The sequence below is a fragment of the Oryzias latipes genome, chromosome 18 (assembly GCF_053564925.1).
Source record: "Oryzias latipes strain Hd-rR chromosome 18, Olatipes_Hd-rR_3.1".
Lineage (NCBI taxonomy): Eukaryota > Metazoa > Chordata > Actinopteri > Beloniformes > Adrianichthyidae > Oryzias > Oryzias latipes.
Window position 1 is genome coordinate 5,244,116 of NC_136254.1, and position 19,488 is coordinate 5,263,603.

General features: G+C 43.1%; 1 protein-coding gene across 4 annotated transcripts in view; it reads left to right on the forward strand.

Annotated features, from left to right (window-relative positions):
* sorcs2 (sortilin-related VPS10 domain containing receptor 2) overlaps positions 1-19,488 on the forward strand; it is a 443,700-nt gene that overhangs the window by 62,060 nt on the left and 362,152 nt on the right. The window lies entirely within an intron of this gene.

The following is a 19,488-nucleotide window of genomic DNA, read 5'->3' on the forward strand; positions in this document are numbered from 1 at the left end:
CTGTGTACAGTGTATACAGCAGAGGACTCAGCACACATCCCTGTGTGGAGCCTGTGCTCAGCGTCCGGGTGGAGGAGAGGTGGGGGTCAAGTTTGACTGTCTGTGGTCTGTTTGTCAGGAAGTCCTTGATCCACGAGCAGGTGAGTGGGTGGAGTCCTAGTTCAGACAGTTTGTTGACCAGAATGTCAGGAATGATTGTGTTAAAGGCTGAGCTATAGTCCACAAAGAGCATCCTGGCGTAGGTGTCTCTGTGTTCCAGGTGGCTCAGCGCAGTGTGGAGGGTGATGGAAATGGCATCATCCGTTGATCTGTTTGCTTTGTAAGCAAACTGGTGGGGGACGAAGATTGGAGGGAGGGAGTCTTTGATGTGTCCCAGGAGCAGCCGCTCCAGACACTTTGTGATGACAGCAGTGAGTGCAACTGGGCGGAAGTCCGTGAGGAAGGCTGTGGATGAGGACTTTTTGGGTATCGGGATGATAGTGGATGACTTCAGGCAAGCAGGGATGAAAGCCTGAGCTAGCGACAGGTTGAAGATTTTTGTGAAGACCTGGGAGAGTTGATCGGCGCAGGCCCGCAGAACCTTTCCGGGAACTCCATCAGGTCCCGCCGCTTTCCTGGGGTTTACCCTGCTGAACATCCGTGCCATCCGTGCCACGTCCATAAAGGCATTGTTTTTATATTTAGAGCTCTAAGCAACCAAACAGTTGTCTATATAAAAGAGCTTTTACAATTGTGCACTTTTAGCAGGCTGAAAAAATTATCTTTTTAAAATTGCCATTTCAAATTTGGGTTTTAAATTTTGTGTTCCATTTTTCTGTGCTTGTATTGGAAGGATTTGTTATTATTTTGTTTAAAAGTGCTACATATTGTATATACACATAATTTATTTAGAGAAATTTGCTATACGTTGTGTTTTTTGGTTTTGTAGTTTAATTTCATTGGATTTATATTAAGGAAAAGAAGTTGCAGCATTGATTAAAAAAGGATAAAAGAGACATTTACTGTCTAAGTCTTATGTTACATCTGTAGAACTGTACTGAGAGTTGGGTTTTGTTTTGGAGCACATTCATATGTTTTGTTTGTAAAAAAAAAAGATAAAATATTAGGTTAATTGCATTTTACATGACTAGAAAAGCAATGATTATTCATAAAAATCTATGAAAGACATACAAAACAAATGAAAAAGCAGTCTGCCCTCCCTCTTGTGTCTAAACTCTTGTCACCTCACTTCTGGGTTAGTTAGCATATGAACTGGCAGCTGGTGTGTGTGTGTGTGGGGGGGGGGGGGGGGGGGGTGAAATTTGACTCCAGCAACAGGGATGATTGAGAAGCAGGCTGCAGCATGAGGAAAAGACTTAAGCATGTAAGAGGAAATGACATCCTACAGTTGACCAGTTCATTTTATATCTGTAAAGAATATTCAAGAAGCATTTAGACATGTTCAGCTATATGCGTGTGAAACTTGGTGTGGATATTTGAAGCATAAGTAATTTTAAAACACACTTGTTTGGAGTCCAGACGGAAAAAGCACAGGTTTTGGGATGAATCAGGATTTTTTTAAAATCATCTGTTTCACCTGGACTTCTGAAAAAAATATGGAAGGCAGCAAACACAGATCCCTACATTTAAAAAAATAAATGGTGTTGATATATGATGATTAAGTTATGAAAAAAAATAGGTGTTTGTAGTTTTGCCTAAAAAGACGTTTTCGGACCTTTTTGGATGTAATGCTCTCTAAGATGTCACCTGTAACTTCAATCATTCTGAATTTTTTTAGGAAGCAGTAGCACATAAATGCCTATTAAAGTCTAGTCTTTGGTGCTGATAACCTAAACAGAATTTATGCTAAAAATCTTTGTTCAGTCCAAAATTGCATAGGAAAAAAAGAGGTATGAAGTTTCTCATAGACCCTATTGTGTTACATATCAAAGCTGGAGGTTATTAAAGGCATCTAATTCTGAAATCTCAGCTTCCTGAGACAAACGGCTGATTTATAATAAATTTCTATTATTTGGGTGCACATAATCGACCACTTCCTGTTACGCAGGCACCGTCAGGTGTACACCCATGAAACTTCAGATTATGAGAGAGGACCCTTCTGAGTATCTCCAGTTTTAATTTCATGCACATTGGACAAAGCAATTAGATAAAAATGGGCAGAATGTGCCCAATGCAATAACTAGGTGGCGCTATAGAGCTCGTCCAAGATTGTCATATCCATGGGTTCAGAATAGAAGCTTCATCATATCCATTGAATTTCAGTGAGATTGGACAAGGAATGTGCACGTGAGAGCAACTTTTGTGTGCATGGCGAGATGCCCAACTTTGCCGCTCTGTCACGACCACACCCCCGCATTGAAAGTTATGGTTTTTTGTCAGAGTAAACTTCAATGGCTTTTCAACAGGTGGATGTCATTTTCAGGTGTGTCGGCTCATCCTACTTGGAGCAGTGATGCTCCAAGTAAAACATTTCATTTCCTTTTACCAGCAGGTGGCGCTACACCTATTCCAGATTCTTCCACTGCAGATGTGTTCAAAGTCAGACTACAATCATGCATATCAACTTTGGATCATATTGGATTTTGCATGGCTGAGTAATGGCCATTTTTCTTTTCATGGCGTGTTTTCTAAATGACCTCCATTTTCGACGCGCCGCCACGGTCACAAACAACCGTAAAAACGTAAAAGCTTCGCAATTTAACATCGGACATGTGTTTAGTTTACAAAACCAAAGTTTGGAGTCATTATTCACAAATCTCTAGGAGGAGTTCGCTCTAGAGCGAGGCCTGCAAATGTCCAAAATGAAGCAAAAATGACATATTGACCTCAATATATCAGACTTCCTGTGCGAGTGACAGGTGGGTCCTTTCAGACTTTTTTGTAGGTCTCCATCTGAAGAACATGCCCTGTAAAAATCAAGCTTGTACGTTAAAGCGTATGCGGGGCGTCGGGACAAAAGTCACTGTAGGTGGCGCTATCAAGCCGTTTTTCTGCGCCCATGCCAACCTCCTATAAAATACGAAATTTTTCGCGACTCCTGATGTGTGTGCTAAATTTGGTGAGTTTTGGGGTATGTTAAAGGCCTCAAAAAGGCGACTCTTCCGGTAGAATAATAATAATAATAATAATAATAATTAAAGCTACAAGTAGCATTTAGCGGGCCCGAGCACGTGCCACCGCCTGGCACGAGCGACCGCCCCGTGAGCAACGCCCTGCTCGAGCCATTCTCGTCGTTTTTTCTTGTCCATTCTGGAGCTCCAAGCTAATGTTAATATGACAGCAGCCTGTGGGGGGGGGGGGGGGGGGGGGGGGACTATAATCTGTTGCCTTAAAGGACAAAGACTTTTGCATATAGCATGAAAAAAATTCAAGCAATGATGATAATTGCTATCACTGTCCCTAAGGATGAGAACAATAGAACTCATTCAATTTCCACTACAATGTCTAGATGAGTGTCAGCTATGTCTGATAACTTGGCCAATTAGCTGGACCGGGATCTTGCAAAGTGCAGGTGGTTAACGTCCAGTGTGATGAGTCTGTGGACGGCAACAGTACAGCATAGCTTTTGGTTTCCACAAGAGAAGAACTCCTGACACATCTGCCCTAACAGACAATTACAAGAGGAGTTGAAATGTATAACACGGTGAAGGAGTTTTTGTGCAGAAAAAGGTACAATTAGAAAAGCTGGTAGCAGTGACTGCAGATGGGACTCCTGCTATGATCAATAGACAAACAGGTTTCATCACTCACTGTAAAGCTGACCCAGACTTTCCAAAATGTCTGCATTACTGCTGCGTCATTCACCAGCAGGCCTTATGTGCAGAAGTGATTGGCTCTGGACATATAATGACTCTTATTCTGAAAATCGTAAACAACCTCAGCTGCAAAGCTAAACAGCACAGGATTTTTAAGGTGCTATTGGAGGAGATGTCTGTTGAATATGGTGAATATGAACATTGTGAATCTGAACTTGCATTCTTGACTGACATTACTGGAAAACTAAACCACTTGATCTGCGAGCTGCAAGACAATGGCAAAACTATTTTTTTTTGACCAGCCTGCCTGAGCCAGTGTTTTTCTTGTGGGGATCTTTTCTGCCAGGGCTTGTCAGCTTGGTCAGTGGATGTTGCTGCAGTTGTCTACCTTGCTGGGACAGCTGGAGTTAAACACAGCAGCTCACGGCTCTGAAGTGGACCCCGTTGCTGTCCCAGTCTGGATGGGCACTGTGGCGATGTTCCAATGGCCAGGCTGGCTCCTGGTATAAAGAGATTCCCAAATACCATTTCCTAACCGCAGAGCCAAGGATGTGTTTACATGTTTAGGTCAAAAATGTGATGGACAGCTTCATGTTGTCTAAACATGCCACCCTGTTATTAATCCAGTTGATATGGTTCTCCATCTGTGTCTAGGTGATAGAAAAGCATTTTTTTTAAATTTAGAGCTCTAAGCAAACAAACAGTTGTCTATATAAAAGAGCTTTTACAATTGTGCACTTTTAGCAGGTCTCTGAGTTCATGTGACCAATGTATGGTGGATTTTCACAGACCTTGTTTAAAACTGAAGGTGAGAGAGACTTAGAGAAATGGCTTCATTGTTCTGGAGTTCTTTGTTTCATCCACAGAAGAGTAGAATTGGTGATTGATTTTGAAAAGCTGCTGAAAAAAGTATCTTTTTCAAATTGCAATTTCTAACTTGGGTTTTACATTTTGTGTTCCATTTTTGTGCTTTAATTGGGAAGCATTTGTTATTTGTTTGGTGTTTTTAAGGTTCTGCAAATATACACATCATTTTTTAGAGACATTTGTTATCAGTTGTGTTTGTTGATTTGTAGTTTAATTTCATTGGATGTATAGATGTCGTGTGGGGGGGAGGCTCGAGAGCAGGTAGGACCCAGGCGCAGAGACGGGAGGCAAACGGGTTCAGGGCAAGTGGGTTTATTTAACTAACAAAAAGCGCTGCAGAGCAGGATGACAAAACTAAAAACAAAAACTTACTGTGGCATGGCAAGGGCCATGGACGCCAGACAAGAAGACGTGATCAACATGAGCAGAAGTTAATGGACCAGCACAGGAGGAAGGCAGAGACAAGACTTATATACAGACAGGGCAGACAAGACACAGGTGAACACGATTAGGGCAGATGGGGACCAAAGGAAGTAAAACTCAAGAAACATGACAAGACAGGAAACCTTTCAAAATAAAACAGGAAACAGAACCAAACAAGACAGAACAAGAACTAAAGCGAAAAAAAAGACAACAAACTGAAACCATGACAATAGAAAGGAAAAGAAGTTCAAACATTGATTATAAAAAAGGATATGAGATAAAAAAAAAGAAAAAGGAAAAGAAAAAAGATAAAATATTGATTTAATTGCATTTTGAATGAATAAAAAACAATGATTAATAGAATCAGAATCAGAAATCAGAAAAAGTTTTATTGCCAGGTTCAGTAGAGCGCACTTTACAAAACGAGGAATTTGACTTGGTGTATAGTGCAATTAAGAATAAGTTAAAAATTAAGTTAACAACAACAACACACTATATACAGTAGAGTAAGGTGAATTAAAGTGGGAGCACAGATGGGCTGGGATGGTGGGGCCTGTAAGTGGCACCGACAGTCCTTTGGTGGGCGGGGGGCGGGAGGGGGGTCACCTGGGGGAGTTGGGGTTCTGTTCAGCAGGCTGGCTGCAGTGGGGAAGAAGCTGTTCTTGTGGCGCGAGGTCCTGATGGACCGGAGCCTCTTGCCAGAAGGGAGGGGCCGAAAGAGATTATGTCCTGGATGAGAGGGGTTGGCTACAATCCTGGCTGCCCGCCTCCAGGTCCTGGAGATGTGCAGCTCCTGGAGAGACGGGAGGTGGCAGCCGATCACCTTCTCTGCTGAGTGGATGACGCGTTGCAGCTTGGCCTTGTCTCTGGCCGTGGCCGCAGCGAACCAGACTGTGATGGAGGACGTGAGGGTGGATTCGATGATGGCGGTGTAAAAGTCTACCAGCATCTTTTCAGGGAGGTGAAACTTCTTCAGCTGCCTCAGGAAGTACATCCTCTGCTGGACCTTCTTAGTGATGGAGCTGATGTTCTGCTCCCACTTGAGGTCCTGGCTGATGATGGTTCCCAGGAAGCAGAAGGACTCCACAGAGGTCACCGGGGAGTCACAGAGGATGACAGGGGGGAGGGGGGCTGGGGCCTTCCTGAAGTCCACTGTCATCTCCACTGTCTTCAGAGCATTAAGCTCCAGGTTGTTAGCGCTGCACTATGACACCAGCCTGGCTATTTCACTCCTGTAGGCCGACTCATCTCCGTCAGAGATGAGGCCGATGAGTGTGGTGTCGTCAGCAAACTTCAGGAGTTTGACAGACAGGTGACCAGCTGTGCAGCTGTTTGTGTACAGGGAGAGTAACAGGGGTGAAAGGACACAGCCCTGGGGGGATCCGGTGCTTGTGGTCCGAGTATCTGAGACGAGCTTCCCCAGCCTCACATACTGCTGTCTGTCCGTCAGGAAGTCTGTGATCCACCTGCAGGTGGAGTCAGGCACATTCATCTTGGAGAGTTTTTAATACTAAGTCTAGACAGATTTAACACAGGTTTTTGGATGAAAAAGGATTTTTTATAAATCATCTGTTACACTTTTAAGTCTGAAAAAAATATGGAAGGCAGCAAACACAGATCCCTACCGTTTTTAATTTTTTTGTGCTGATATTTGAAAGATAAGTTATGCAAAAAAATAGGTGTTTGCAGTTTTGCCTAAAAAGACGTTTTCGGACCTTTTTGGATCAAATGTTGTCTAAAAGTTCACCTGTAACTTCAATCATTCTGAATTTTTTTAGGAAAACTAAACCACTTCAACTGTGATCTGCAAGGCAATGGTAAAACTATATTTTTTATGGAACAGCCTGCAGTGTTTCTTGTGGGGATCTTTTCTGCCAGGGCTTGCCGGCTTGGTCGGTGGTTGTTGCTGTTACCAATCCAGTTGATATGGTTCTCCATCTGTGTCTAAGTGATATAATCAGAATCAGAATCGTTTATTGTCATTGTACATGGGGATACAATGAAATTGCAGCAGCCTTGGAGTGAAGGAGTTACATAAAATAAAAATAAAAATAGAATAGAAAAAGAAATACTGTATTTACAACTCTTAACAAAAAATGAACAATATGGACAGAAACTGTTAAATATTAAATATTTGTGAATAAAATAGAATGGAATTACATGAGTTGCTGTGAGCACAGCTTAATAAATATCAAGTTATTGCACAGTGACCCGGTTAGACAGTCAGGATATTGCACGCATTGTAGTAAAATTAGAGTGAGGTGTGGTTGGTGGACGTATGTGCATTCCGTATGATAATTGCCTATGGAAAAAAGCTGTTTCTTAGTCTGTTTGTCCTGGTTCTGATGGACCTGTACCTCCTTCCAGAGGGCAGCAGTTCAAACAGAGGGAAAGCAGAATGGGTGGAGTTAGTGGTGATGCTAGTCACTCTGCTGAGGCAGCGAGACTGGTAAATGTCCTTCAGTGAGGGGAGGGGGCAGCCGATGATCCTCTGCGCTGTCTTTACCACTCTCTGGAGACTCTGCCGTTCTGCTTCAGTGCAGTGGGAAAACCACACTGTGATGCCATAGGACAGAATGCTCTCAATGGTTGAGCGGTAGAACGTTACCAGCAGCTCCTGGCTGACGTCGTTCCTCCTAAGTTTTCTCAGGAAGTGCAGGCGTTGCTGGGCCTTCCTGATGACAGTCATGGTGTTGTTAGACCATGTGAGGTCAGCAGAGATGGTGGTGCCCAGGAGGGTGAAGCTGTGGACCCTCTCCACACAGTTTCCATCGATGTAGAGTGGGGGTGGATCTGTTCTGTTTTTTCTGAAGTCCAGGATGATCTCCTTGGTCTTGGTGGTGTTCAGGATGAGGTTATTAGCCTGACACCACCTTGAGAGTTTCAGGACTTCGTCTCTGTAGGCCGTCTCGTCGTCCCCAGAGATCAGCCCCACCACAGTAGTGTCGTCTGCAAACTTCACCACGGTGTTGCTGGTGTGGGCTGGTCTGCAGTCTGCTGTGTACAGTGTGTACAGCAGAGGACTCAGCACACATCCCTGTGTGGAGCCTGTGCTCAGCGTCCGGGTGGAGGAGAGGTGGGGGTCAAGTTTGACTGTCTGTGGTCTGTTTGTCAGGAAGTCCTTGATCCACGAGCAGGTGAGTGGGTGGAGTCCTAGTTCAGACAGTTTGTTGACCAGAATGTCAGGAATGATTGTGTTAAAGGCTGAGCTATAGTCCACAAAGAGCATCCTGGCGTAGGTGTCTCTGTGTTCCAGGTGGCTCAGCGCAGTGTGGAGGGTGATGGAAATGGCATCATCCGTTGATCTGTTTGCTTTGTAAGCAAACTGGTGGGGGACGAAGATTGGAGGGAGGGAGTCTTTGATGTGTCCCAGGAGCAGCCGCTCCAGACACTTTGTGATGACAGCAGTGAGTGCAACTGGGCGGAAGTCCGTGAGGAAGGCTGTGGATGAGGACTTTTTGGGTATCGGGATGATAGTGGATGACTTCAGGCAAGCAGGGATGAAAGCCTGAGCTAGCGACAGGTTGAAGATTTTTGTGAAGACCTGGGAGAGTTGATCGGCGCAGGCCCGCAGAACCTTTCCGGGAACTCCATCAGGTCCCGCCGCTTTCCTGGGGTTTACCCTGCTGAACATCCGTGCCATCCGTGCCACGTCCATAAAGGCATTGTTTTTATATTTAGAGCTCTAAGCAACCAAACAGTTGTCTATATAAAAGAGCTTTTACAATTGTGCACTTTTAGCAGGCTGAAAAAATTATCTTTTTAAAATTGCCATTTCAAATTTGGGTTTTAAATTTTGTGTTCCATTTTTCTGTGCTTGTATTGGAAGGATTTGTTATTATTTTGTTTAAAAGTGCTACATATTGTATATACACATAATTTATTTAGAGAAATTTGCTATACGTTGTGTTTTTTGGTTTTGTAGTTTAATTTCATTGGATTTATATTAAGGAAAAGAAGTTGCAGCATTGATTAAAAAAGGATAAAAGAGACATTTACTGTCTAAGTCTTATGTTACATCTGTAGAACTGTACTGAGAGTTGGGTTTTGTTTTGGAGCACATTCATATGTTTTGTTTGTAAAAAAAAAAAAGATAAAATATTAGGTTAATTGCATTTTACATGACTAGAAAAGCAATGATTATTCATAAAAATCTATGAAAGACATACAAAACAAATGAAAAAGCAGTCTGCCCTCCCTCTTGTGTCTAAACTCTTGTCACCTCACTTCTGGGTTAGTTAGCATATGAACTGGCAGCTGGTGTGTGTGTGTGTGGGGGGGGGGGGGGGGGGGGGGGTGAAATTTGACTCCAGCAACAGGGATGATTGAGGAGCAGGCTGCAGCATGAGGAAAAGACTTAAGCATGTAAGAGGAAATGACATCCTACAGTTGACCAGTTCATTTTATATCTGTAAAGAATATTCAAGAAGCATTTAGACATGTTCAGCTATATGCGTGTGAAACTTGGTGTGGATATTTGAAGCATAAGTAATTTTAAAACACACTTGTTTGGAGTCCAGACGGAAAAAGCACAGGTTTTGGGATGAATCAGGATTTTTTTAAAATCATCTGTTTCACCTGGACTTCTGAAAAAAATATGGAAGGCAGCAAACACAGATCCCTACATTTAAAAAAATAAATGGTGTTGATATATGATGATTAAGTTATGAAAAAAAATAGGTGTTTGTAGTTTTGCCTAAAAAGACGTTTTCGGACCTTTTTGGATGTAATGCTCTCTAAGATGTCACCTGTAACTTCAATCATTCTGAATTTTTTTAGGAAGCAGTAGCACATAAATGCCTATGAAAGTTGAATTCTTGGTGCTGATAACCTAAACAGAATTTATGCTAAAAATCTTTGTTCAGTCCAAAATTTCATTAAAAAAATCAAGTGATGAAGTTTCTCGTAGACCCTATAGTGTTACATATCAAAGCTGGAGGTTATTAAAGGCATCTAATTCTGAAATCTCAGCTTCCTGAGACAAACGGCTGATTTATAATAAATTTCTATTATTTGGGTGCACATAATCGACCACTTCCTGTTACGCAGGCACCGTCAGGTGTACACCCATGAAACTTTACATGATGAGAGAGGACCCTTCTGAGTATCTCCAGTTTTAATTTCATGCACATCGGACAAAGCAAAGAGAAAATACAGGGCAGAATGTGCCCAATGCAATAACTAGGTGGCGCTATAGAGCTCGTCCAAGATTGTCATATCCATGGGTTCAGAATAGAAGCTTCATCATATCCATTGAATTTCAGTGAGATTGGACAAGGAATGTGCACGTGAGAGCAACTTTTGTGTGCATAGCGAGATGCCCAACTTTGCCGCTCTGTCACGACCACACCCCCACATTGAAAGTTATGGTTTTTTGTCAGAGTAAACTTCAATGGCTTTTCAACAGGTGGACGTCATTTTCAGGTGTGTCGGCTCATCCTACTCGGAGTAGTGATGCTCCAAGTAAAACATGTCATTTCCTCTTGCCAGCAGGTGGCGCTACACTTTTTCCAGATTTTTTCACTGCAGATGTGTTCAGAGTCAGACTACAATCATGCACATCAATTTTGGATCAGATTGGATTATGCATGGCTGAGTAATGGCCATTTTTCTTTTCATGGCGTGATTTCGAAACGCCTTCGAATTTTGACGTGCCGCCACGGTCACAAACAACCATAAAAACTTAAAAGCTTCGCAATTTAACATCAGACATGTGTCTAGTTTACAAAACCAAAGTTTGGAGTCATTGTTCACAAATCTCTAGGAGGAGTTCGTTCTAGAACGAGGCCTGCAAATGACCAAAACACAGCAAAAATGACATATTGACATCAATATAGCAGACTTCCTGTGCAACTGACAGCTTGGTCCCAAGAGACTTTTTTGTAGGTTTCCATCTGATGGACATTCCTTGAAAAAATCAAGCTTGTATGTCAAAGCATGTGGCGGGGCTCGCCAAAACAAATTTTGTAGGTGGCGCTATCGAGCCATTTTTGTGCACCCATGTCAGTCTCCCATAAAATATAAAATTTTTCGCGACTCCTGATGTGTGTGCGAAATTTGGTGAGTTTTGGGGTATGTTAAAGGCCTCAAAAAGGCGACTGTTCCGTCGGAAGAAAAATAATAATAATAATTAAAGCTACAAGTAGCATTTAGCGGGCCCGAGCACGTGCCACCGCCTGGCACGAGCGACCGCCCCGTGAGCAACGCCCTGCTCGAGCCATTCTCGTCGTTTTTTCTTGTCCATTCTGGAGCTCCAAGCTAATGTTAATATGACAGCAGCCTGTGGGGGGGGGGGGGGGGGGGGGGGGACTATAATCTGTTGCCTTAAAGGACAAAGACTTTTGCATATAGCATGAAAAAAATTCAAGCAATGATGATAATTGCTATCACTGTCCCTAAGGATGAGAACAATAGAACTCATTCAATTTCCACTACAATGTCTAGATGAGTGTCAGCTATGTCTGATAACTTGGCCAATTAGCTGGACCGGGATCTTGCAAAGTGCAGGTGGTTAACGTCCAGTGTGATGAGTCTGTGGACGGCAACAGTACAGCATAGCTTTTGGTTTCCACAAGAGAAGAACTCCTGACACATCTGCCCTAACAGACAATTACAAGAGGAGTTGAAATGTATAACACGGTGAAGGAGTTTTTGTGCAGAAAAAGGTACAATTAGAAAAGCTGGTAGCAGTGACTGCAGATGGGACTCCTGCTATGATCAATAGACAAACAGGTTTCATCACTCACTGTAAAGCTGACCCAGACTTTCCAAAATGTCTGCATTACTGCTGCGTCATTCACCAGCAGGCCTTATGTGCAGAAGTGATTGGCTCTGGACATATAATGACTCTTATTCTGAAAATCGTAAACAACCTCAGCTGCAAAGCTAAACAGCACAGGATTTTTAAGGTGCTATTGGAGGAGATGTCTGTTGAATATGGTGAATATGAACATTGTGAATCTGAACTTGCATTCTTGACTGACATTACTGGAAAACTAAACCACTTGATCTGCGAGCTGCAAGACAATGGCAAAACTATTTTTTTTTGACCAGCCTGCCTGAGCCAGTGTTTTTCTTGTGGGGATCTTTTCTGCCAGGGCTTGTCAGCTTGGTCAGTGGATGTTGCTGCAGTTGTCTACCTTGCTGGGACAGCTGGAGTTAAACACAGCAGCTCACGGCTCTGAAGTGGACCCCGTTGCTGTCCCAGTCTGGATGGGCACTGTGGCGATGTTCCAATGGCCAGGCTGGCTCCTGGTATAAAGAGATTCCCAAATACCATTTCCTAACCGCAGAGCCAAGGATGTGTTTACATGTTTAGGTCAAAAATGTGATGGACAGCTTCATGTTGTCTAAACATGCCACCCTGTTATTAATCCAGTTGATATGGTTCTCCATCTGTGTCTAGGTGATAGAAAAGCATTTTTTTTAAATTTAGAGCTCTAAGCAAACAAACAGTTGTCTATATAAAAGAGCTTTTACAATTGTGCACTTTTAGCAGGTCTCTGAGTTCATGTGACCAATGTATGGTGGATTTTCACAGACCTTGTTTAAAACTGAAGGTGAGAGAGACTTAGAGAAATGGCTTCATTGTTCTGGAGTTCTTTGTTTCATCCACAGAAGAGTAGAATTGGTGATTGATTTTGAAAAGCTGCTGAAAAAAGTATCTTTTTCAAATTGCAATTTCTAACTTGGGTTTTACATTTTGTGTTCCATTTTTGTGCTTTAATTGGGAAGCATTTGTTATTTGTTTGGTGTTTTTAAGGTTCTGCAAATATACACATCATTTTTTAGAGACATTTGTTATCAGTTGTGTTTGTTGATTTGTAGTTTAATTTCATTGGATGTATAGATGTCGTGTGGGGGGGAGGCTCGAGAGCAGGTAGGACCCAGGCGCAGAGACGGGAGGCAAACGGGTTCAGGGCAAGTGGGTTTATTTAACTAACAAAAAGCGCTGCAGAGCAGGATGACAAAACTAAAAACAAAAACTTACTGTGGCATGGCAAGGGCCATGGACGCCAGACAAGAAGACGTGATCAACATGAGCAGAAGTTAATGGACCAGCACAGGAGGAAGGCAGAGACAAGACTTATATACAGACAGGGCAGACAAGACACAGGTGAACACGATTAGGGCAGATGGGGACCAAAGGAAGTAAAACTCAAGAAACATGACAAGACAGGAAACCTTTCAAAATAAAACAGGAAACAGAACCAAACAAGACAGAACAAGAACTAAAGCGAAAAAAAAGACAACAAACTGAAACCATGACAATAGAAAGGAAAAGAAGTTCAAACATTGATTATAAAAAAGGATATGAGATAAAAAAAAAGAAAAAGGAAAAGAAAAAAGATAAAATATTGATTTAATTGCATTTTGAATGAATAAAAAACAATGATTAATAGAATCAGAATCAGAAATCAGAAAAAGTTTTATTGCCAGGTTCAGTAGAGCGCACTTTACAAAACGAGGAATTTGACTTGGTGTATAGTGCAATTAAGAATAAGTTAAAAATTAAGTTAACAACAACAACACACTATATACAGTAGAGTAAGGTGAATTAAAGTGGGAGCACAGATGGGCTGGGATGGTGGGGCCTGTAAGTGGCACCGACAGTCCTTTGGTGGGCGGGGGGCGGGAGGGGGGTCACCTGGGGGAGTTGGGGTTCTGTTCAGCAGGCTGGCTGCAGTGGGGAAGAAGCTGTTCTTGTGGCGCGAGGTCCTGATGGACCGGAGCCTCTTGCCAGAAGGGAGGGGCCGAAAGAGATTATGTCCTGGATGAGAGGGGTTGGCTACAATCCTGGCTGCCCGCCTCCAGGTCCTGGAGATGTGCAGCTCCTGGAGAGACGGGAGGTGGCAGCCGATCACCTTCTCTGCTGAGTGGATGACGCGTTGCAGCTTGGCCTTGTCTCTGGCCGTGGCCGCAGCGAACCAGACTGTGATGGAGGACGTGAGGGTGGATTCGATGATGGCGGTGTAAAAGTCTACCAGCATCTTTTCAGGGAGGTGAAACTTCTTCAGCTGCCTCAGGAAGTACATCCTCTGCTGGACCTTCTTAGTGATGGAGCTGATGTTCTGCTCCCACTTGAGGTCCTGGCTGATGATGGTTCCCAGGAAGCAGAAGGACTCCACAGAGGTCACCGGGGAGTCACAGAGGATGACAGGGGGGAGGGGGGCTGGGGCCTTCCTGAAGTCCACTGTCATCTCCACTGTCTTCAGAGCATTAAGCTCCAGGTTGTTAGCGCTGCACTATGACACCAGCCTGGCTATTTCACTCCTGTAGGCCGACTCATCTCCGTCAGAGATGAGGCCGATGAGTGTGGTGTCGTCAGCAAACTTCAGGAGTTTGACAGACAGGTGACCAGCTGTGCAGCTGTTTGTGTACAGGGAGAGTAACAGGGGTGAAAGGACACAGCCCTGGGGGGATCCGGTGCTTGTGGTCCGAGTATCTGAGACGAGCTTCCCCAGCCTCACATACTGCTGTCTGTCCGTCAGGAAGTCTGTGATCCACCTGCAGGTGGAGTCAGGCACATTCATCTTGGAGAGTTTTTAATACTAAGTCTAGACAGATTTAACACAGGTTTTTGGATGAAAAAGGATTTTTTATAAATCATCTGTTACACTTTTAAGTCTGAAAAAAATATGGAAGGCAGCAAACACAGATCCCTACCGTTTTTAATTTTTTTGTGCTGATATTTGAAAGATAAGTTATGCAAAAAAATAGGTGTTTGCAGTTTTGCCTAAAAAGACGTTTTCGGACCTTTTTGGATCAAATGTTGTCTAAAAGTTCACCTGTAACTTCAATCATTCTGAATTTTTTTAGGAAAACTAAACCACTTCAACTGTGATCTGCAAGGCAATGGTAAAACTATATTTTTTATGGAACAGCCTGCAGTGTTTCTTGTGGGGATCTTTTCTGCCAGGGCTTGCCGGCTTGGTCGGTGGTTGTTGCTGTTACCAATCCAGTTGATATGGTTCTCCATCTGTGTCTAAGTGATATAATCAGAATCAGAATCGTTTATTGTCATTGTACATGGGGATACAATGAAATTGCAGCAGCCTTGGAGTGAAGGAGTTACATAAAATAAAAATAAAAATAGAATAGAAAAAGAAATACTGTATTTACAACTCTTAACAAAAAATGAACAATATGGACAGAAACTGTTAAATATTAAATATTTGTGAATAAAATAGAATGGAATTACATGAGTTGCTGTGAGCACAGCTTAATAAATATCAAGTTATTGCACAGTGACCCGGTTAGACAGTCAGGATATTGCACGCATTGTAGTAAAATTAGAGTGAGGTGTGGTTGGTGGACGTATGTGCATTCCGTATGATAATTGCCTATGGAAAAAAGCTGTTTCTTAGTCTGTTTGTCCTGGTTCTGATGGACCTGTACCTCCTTCCAGAGGGCAGCAGTTCAAACAGAGGGAAAGCAGAATGGGTGGAGTTAGTGGTGATGCTAGTCACTCTGCTGAGGCAGCGAGACTGGTAAATGTCCTTCAGTGAGGGGAGGGGGCAGCCGATGATCCTCTGCGCTGTCTTTACCACTCTCTGGAGACTCTGCCGTTCTGCTTCAGTGCAGTGGGAAAACCACACTGTGATGCCATAGGACAGAATGCTCTCAATGGTTGAGCGGTAGAACGTTACCAGCAGCTCCTGGCTGACGTCGTTCCTCCTAAGTTTTCTCAGGAAGTGCAGGCGTTGCTGGGCCTTCCTGATGACAGTCATGGTGTTGTTAGACCATGTGAGGTCAGCAGAGATGGTGGTGCCCAGGAGGGTGAAGCTGTGGACCCTCTCCACACAGTTTCCATCGATGTAGAGTGGGGGTGGATCTGTTCTGTTTTTTCTGAAGTCCAGGATGATCTCCTTGGTCTTGGTGGTGTTCAGGATGAGGTTATTAGCCTGACACCACCTTGAGAGTTTCAGGACTTCGTCTCTGTAGGCCGTCTCGTCGTCCCCAGAGATCAGCCCCACCACAGTAGTGTCGTCTGCAAACTTCACCACGGTGTTGCTGGTGTGGGCTGGTCTGCAGTCTGCTGTGTACAGTGTGTACAGCAGAGGACTCAGCACACATCCCTGTGTGGAGCCTGTGCTCAGCGTCCGGGTGGAGGAGAGGTGGGGGTCAAGTTTGACTGTCTGTGGTCTGTTTGTCAGGAAGTCCTTGATCCACGAGCAGGTGAGTGGGTGGAGTCCTAGTTCAGACAGTTTGTTGACCAGAATGTCAGGAATGATTGTGTTAAAGGCTGAGCTATAGTCCACAAAGAGCATCCTGGCGTAGGTGTCTCTGTGTTCCAGGTGGCTCAGCGCAGTGTGGAGGGTGATGGAAATGGCATCATCCGTTGATCTGTTTGCTTTGTAAGCAAACTGGTGGGGGACGAAGATTGGAGGGAGGGAGTCTTTGATGTGTCCCAGGAGCAGCCGCTCCAGACACTTTGTGATGACAGCAGTGAGTGCAACTGGGCGGAAGTCCGTGAGGAAGGCTGTGGATGAGGACTTTTTGGGTATCGGGATGATAGTGGATGACTTCAGGCAAGCAGGGATGAAAGCCTGAGCTAGCGACAGGTTGAAGATTTTTGTGAAGACCTGGGAGAGTTGATCGGCGCAGGCCCGCAGAACCTTTCCGGGAACTCCATCAGGTCCCGCCGCTTTCCTGGGGTTTACCCTGCTGAACATCCGTGCCATCCGTGCCACGTCCATAAAGGCATTGTTTTTATATTTAGAGCTCTAAGCAACCAAACAGTTGTCTATATAAAAGAGCTTTTACAATTGTGCACTTTTAGCAGGCTGAAAAAATTATCTTTTTAAAATTGCCATTTCAAATTTGGGTTTTAAATTTTGTGTTCCATTTTTCTGTGCTTGTATTGGAAGGATTTGTTATTATTTTGTTTAAAAGTGCTACATATTGTATATACACATAATTTATTTAGAGAAATTTGCTATACGTTGTGTTTTTTGGTTTTGTAGTTTAATTTCATTGGATTTATATTAAGGAAAAGAAGTTGCAGCATTGATTAAAAAAGGATAAAAGAGACATTTACTGTCTAAGTCTTATGTTACATCTGTAGAACTGTACTGAGAGTTGGGTTTTGTTTTGGAGCACATTCATATGTTTTGTTTGTAAAAAAAAAAAAGATAAAATATTAGGTTAATTGCATTTTACATGACTAGAAAAGCAATGATTATTCATAAAAATCTATGAAAGACATACAAAACAAATGAAAAAGCAGTCTGCCCTCCCTCTTGTGTCTAAACTCTTGTCACCTCACTTCTGGGTTAGTTAGCATATGAACTGGCAGCTGGTGTGTGTGTGTGTGGGGGGGGGGGGGGGGGGGGGGTGAAATTTGACTCCAGCAACAGGGATGATTGAGGAGCAGGCTGCAGCATGAGGAAAAGACTTAAGCATGTAAGAGGAAATGACATCCTACAGTTGACCAGTTCATTTTATATCTGTAAAGAATATTCAAGAAGCATTTAGACATGTTCAGCTATATGCGTGTGAAACTTGGTGTGGATATTTGAAGCATAAGTAATTTTAAAACACACTTGTTTGGAGTCCAGACGGAAAAAGCACAGGTTTTGGGATGAATCAGGATTTTTTTAAAATCATCTGTTTCACCTGGACTTCTGAAAAAAATATGGAAGGCAGCAAACACAGATCCCTACATTTAAAAAAATAAATGGTGTTGATATATGATGATTAAGTTATGAAAAAAAATAGGTGTTTGTAGTTTTGCCTAAAAAGACGTTTTCGGACCTTTTTGGATGTAATGCTCTCTAAGATGTCACCTGTAACTTCAATCATTCTGAATTTTTTTAGGAAGCAGTAGCACATAAATGCCTATGAAAGTTGAATTCTTGGTGCTGATAACCTAAACAGAATTTATGCTAAAAATCTTTGTTCAGTCCAAAATTTCATTAAAAAAATCAAGTGATGAAGTTTCTCGTAGACCCTATAGTGTTACATATCAAAGCTGGAGGTTATTAAAGGCATCTAATTCTGAAATCTCAGCTTCCTGAGACAAACGGCTGATTTATAATAAATTTCTATTATTTGGGTGCACATAATCGACCACTTCCTGTTACGCAGGCACCGTCAGGTGTACACCCATGAAACTTTACATGATGAGAGAGGACCCTTCTGAGTATCTCCAGTTTTAATTTCATGCACATCGGACAAAGCAAAGAGAAAATACAGGGCAGAATGTGCCCAATGCAATAACTAGGTGGCGCTATAGAGCTCGTCCAAGATTGTCATATCCATGGGTTCAGAATAGAAGCTTCATCATATCCATTGAATTTCAGTGAGATTGGACAAGGAATGTGCACGTGAGAGCAACTTTTGTGTGCATAGCGAGATGCCCAACTTTGCCGCTCTGTCACGACCACACCCCCACATTGAAAGTTATGGTTTTTTGTCAGAGTAAACTTCAATGGCTTTTCAACAGGTGGACGTCATTTTCAGGTGTGTCGGCTCATCCTACTCGGAGTAGTGATGCTCCAAGTAAAACATGTCATTTCCTCTTGCCAGCAGGTGGCGCTACACTTTTTCCAGATTTTTTCACTGCAGATGTGTTCAGAGTCAGACTACAATCATGCACATCAATTTTGGATCAGATTGGATTATGCATGGCTGAGTAATGGCCATTTTTCTTTTCATGGCGTGATTTCGAAACGCCTTCGAATTTTGACGTGCCGCCACGGTCACAAACAACCATAAAAACTTAAAAGCTTCGCAATTTAACATCAGACATGTGTCTAGTTTACAAAACCAAAGTTTGGAGTCATTGTTCACAAATCTCTAGGAGGAGTTCGTTCTAGAACGAGGCCTGCAAATGACCAAAACACAGCAAAAATGACATATTGACATCAATATAGCAGACTTCCTGTGCAACTGACAGCTTGGTCCCAAGAGACTTTTTTGTAGGTTTCCATCTGATGGACATTCCTTGAAAAAATCAAGCTTGTATGTCAAAGCATGTGGCGGGGCTCGCCAAAACAAATTTTGTAGGTGGCGCTATCGAGCCATTTTTGTGCACCCATGTCAGTCTCCCATAAAATATAAAATTTTTCGCGACTCCTGATGTGTGTGCGAAATTTGGTGAGTTTTGGGGTATGTTAAAGGCCTCAAAAAGGCGACTGTTCCGTCGGAAGAAAAATAATAATAATAATAATCCGAGTAAATACAATAGGGTCCTTGCACTACGTGCTCGGGCCCTAATAATCCGAGTAAATACAATAGGGTCCTTGCACTACGTGCTCGGGCCCTAATAAACATTCGAATTACAATAGGGTCCTTGCACTCCGTGCTCGGGCCCTAAAAATGTGGGTCCCTCATGCAGCGGACCTCTCACTCAGAACCCGTAGTTGGTGGTTGACTCGATCCAGACCCAATGGAGGCTTTGTTGGACAGATGTGGTCCCTCTGCTCAGCACTGTGGGACG